Raw genomic sequence first — 3,887 nt, 5'->3', positions numbered from 1 at the left:
CCCCCCCCCCCCCAACCGATGCTCCTCATTTCAGCAAAAAAATGAGTGAATGGCCCCTCCCACTATCTTTAAGGGGCGGACCTACTTATATATTATTATTTTTTGGATGTAAATATCTGTTTAAAATTGGTGATGTGGCACTTCACAGATTATTTAATAAAGTGTAAAAAAGAGCAGCGATGGTTTTAAGATGTGATGACTCGCCCCCACCAATCACATTTCTGCTCCCACAAAAAAAAAAACCCAAAAAACTATGATGGATAAACCTGACTGTAGATTAAAATGTTTCATATTAAATTGGAGATCCTTTAAATTTGTAGGAAAATAAATTTCCATGTCCACAGAGAACAAATTCCTTTTTTTTTTTTTTTATTTCTTCTAATGCAAGTTGGGGAATTTTCTGTGTGAGAATTTCACCTTCTGGTCCCCCCCCCTCCCCCTCCGCCCATCAAAATACTAATGACATTTTAAATAAAACCAACTTCACCTTTTTTTAGGCCCATCACTGGGTCTCTGTGCTTCTCTATGCAATGCAGGCAGATCATGGCTGGTGGGAGGGTCCGGCAGGGTGCTGTAGATTACATCGCAGCCCCCTGACCGGAGGCTCAGCATCGCATGTGGGAGTTACCTATGCAAATACAGCCTGCCTAGGACCGCCCCACTCCTCCAGACTTGACACCTGCCCATCAATGCATTTTGATATTTGCATAACTCCTCCCCAAGAGCCCGCCCACAGCCTGCCTCAGTGTTCCTCTCTTGCACTCATTCAAGCAGTGGGAGGAGTTATGCAAATATGGAAATGCGTGATGAGCGGGTGTCAGTCTGGAGGAGTGGGCGGTCCTAGGCAGGCTGTATTTGCATAGGTAACTCCCACATGTCATGCTGAGCCTCTATGACTGAAATTAACTGAAATCCAATTAATGAAAGGGGCGGAGCAAGGGACAGTCAGGGTAGGTAATGCTGGACACACCCCCCCCAGCCAGGAAATGAGGCGGAGCTCTACCTTCTAATGCACATGGTGAGAAGCTCACAGTGTGCGGTGAAATCGGAGGAAGAAGCGCTTCAGGCCGGGGGGAGGAGTCGGTACAACTGTGCAAGACTGAAGGGGAGGAGTTTAGATTTAAATGAGTTCATTACGCAGCACAGACTCTGCCCAATCAGCTTTCATATCTGAATTTTCACGTTGGCGGGGCGGGGCAGGGGGTGGGGCGGGGCGGGGCAGGGGGAGGTCACCCATAATCTCTCAGCTGCTCCCAAAAATGTGTACCAGGAGCTCCCTGTGCAGCCCCCTTACATGAGACTCCTCTAGGGTGGTCTCGGAGCTCAGCAGGGGCGGGGCTTGCTTAAAGATGGACTGTTTGGGTAAAAGCGAGGCAGCAGATATCGAGGTCCGAGAGTCCATAGACCGAGGAGAGGTGTGCGCTCCTCCATCTGTCACTTAAAGTGGACCTGTCATCTGATTTATGTCTTCACATTTAGTGCGTGTAACCCTTCCAGGTATTTATTACCTCTCACAGAAATCACAGGCTCCGCCCCCTGCTGACACAATCATGTAAATCCCGGTGTCTGTGCAGTTTTTGGCTGTGATAGCAAATGTCTGACACAGATCAGCCCCCTGATTCAGCCTCTCACATTGTGACTTGCTACAAAGTTACAATGTACAGTCTGATCACTGGGGGAGGGGAGACTCAGGAAATGACTCCTCCTCTTTCTACAAAGTTACAATGTACAGTCTGATCACTGGGGGAGGGGAGACTGAGGAAATGACTCCTCCTCTTTCTACAAAGTTACAATGTACAGTCTGATCACTGGGGGAGGGGGGACTCAGGAAATGACTCCTCCTCTTTCTACAAAGTTACAATGTACAGTCTGATCACTGGGGGAGGGGAGACTGAGGAAATGACTCCTCCTCTTTCTACAAAGTTACAATGTACAGTCTGAACACTGGGGGAGGGGGGACTGAGGAAATGACTCCTCCTCCTTCTACAAAGTTACAATGTACAGTCTGATCACTGGGGGAGGGGAGACTGAGGAAATGACTCCTCCTCCTCCTCCTCCTCCTACAAAGTTACAATGTACAGATTGAGTACTGGGGGAGGAGACTGAGGAAATGACTCTTCCTCCTCCTACAAAGTTACAATGTACAGTCTGATCACTGGGGGAGGGGAGACTGAGGAAATGACTCTTCCTCCTCCTACAAAGTTACAATGTACAGTCTGATCACTGGGGGAGGGGGGACTCAGGAAATGACTCCTCCTCTTTCTACAAAGTTACAATGTACAGTCTGATCACTGGGGGAGGGGAGACTGAGGAAATGACTCCTCCTCTTTCTACAAAGTTACAATGTACAGTCTGAACACTGGGGGAGGGGGGACTGAGGAAATGACTCCTCCTCCTTCTACAAAGTTACAATGTACAGTCTGAACACTGGGGGAGGGGAAACTGAGGAAATGACTCCTCCTCCTTCTACAAAGTTACAATGTACAGTCTGATCACTGGGGGAGGGGAGACTGAGGAAATGACTCCTCCTCCTCCTCCTACAAAGTTACAATGTACAGATTGAGTACTGGGGGAGGAGACTGAGGAAATGACTCTTCCTCCTCCTACAAAGTTACAATGTACAGTCTGATCACTGGGGGAGGGGAGACTGAGGAAATGACTCTTCCTCCTCCTACAAAGTTACAATGTACAGTCTGATCACTGGGGGAGGGGAAACTGAGGAAATGACTCCTCCTACAAAGTTACAATGTACAGTCTGATCACTGGGGGAGGGGAGACCGAGGAAATGCTTCCTCCAGCCTGCAGCAGAATGATGGGGTTACATCACAGAGGGACTTGGGACCGTGATTCCAGGCTTCTGATTGGCTGGTGGATGTGTAGAAGAGATCTGGCTCTGCACTTGTTGTAGCGCGCGCTCTCTGGTTGGAAGGTGTGTGCTGTATGGAAACCATCCTTGGTCTCCCGGCAGGAATGAGCAGCAATGTTAATCTCTCCTATTTATCATTCGGTGTCGGGATAAGAAGCGGATCCGGTGACACCGGCGGCTCGGCAGACCTTCACATCATCGGCGCTGTGTTGGGGGATGGGGGGGGGGGGATTATCTTGACAGGTATCCAATAACTGACAACCTTTCATCACAGAATACCTTGGCCGGTCTGTGGCGGTAATTACATCGACGTGACCGTCCGCCTCCGCTCTGCAAATGTCAGATCTTGTCAGGACCAATCGAAAGGCTCATCAGCTCGTGTTAAATGACTTTATCGGATTCCCCCCCCCCCCCCCCCCCCCCCCCCCATCTACAGTGCCTTGCAAAAGTAATCTCCTCCCTTGGCTTTTTACCTATTTTGTTACATTACAGCCTTTAGTTCAATGTTTTTTTTAATCTGAATTATATGTGATGGATCAGAACACAATAGTCTAAGTTGGTGAAGTAAAATTAGAAAAATATATACATAAAACTGATAATTGGCATGTGTGTATGTATTCACCCCCTTTGTTATGAAGTCCATAAAAAGCTCTGGTGTAACCAATTACCTTCAGAAGTCACATAATTAGTGAAATGATGTCCACCTGTGTGCAATCTAAGTGTCACATGATCTGTCATTACATAGACACACCTTTGTGAAAGGCCCCAGAGGCGGCAACACCTAAGAAAGAGGCACCACTAACCAAACACTGCCATGAAGACCAAGGAACTCTCCAAACAAGGAAGGGACAATGTTGTTGAGAAGTACAAGTCAGGGTTAGGTTATAAAAAAAAAAATATTCAAATCTTTGATGATCCCTAGGAGCTCCATCAAATCTATCATAACCAAATGGAAAGAACATGGCACAACAGCAAACCTGCCAAGAGACGGCCGCACACCAAAACTCACAGAGCGGGCAAG

Source organism: Aquarana catesbeiana, linkage group LG10 (genome assembly GCF_042186555.1).
Source record: "Aquarana catesbeiana isolate 2022-GZ linkage group LG10, ASM4218655v1, whole genome shotgun sequence".
In the NCBI taxonomy this organism is placed as follows: Eukaryota; Metazoa; Chordata; class Amphibia; order Anura; family Ranidae; genus Aquarana; species Aquarana catesbeiana.
Note: the sequence above shows the minus strand (reverse complement) of the source record.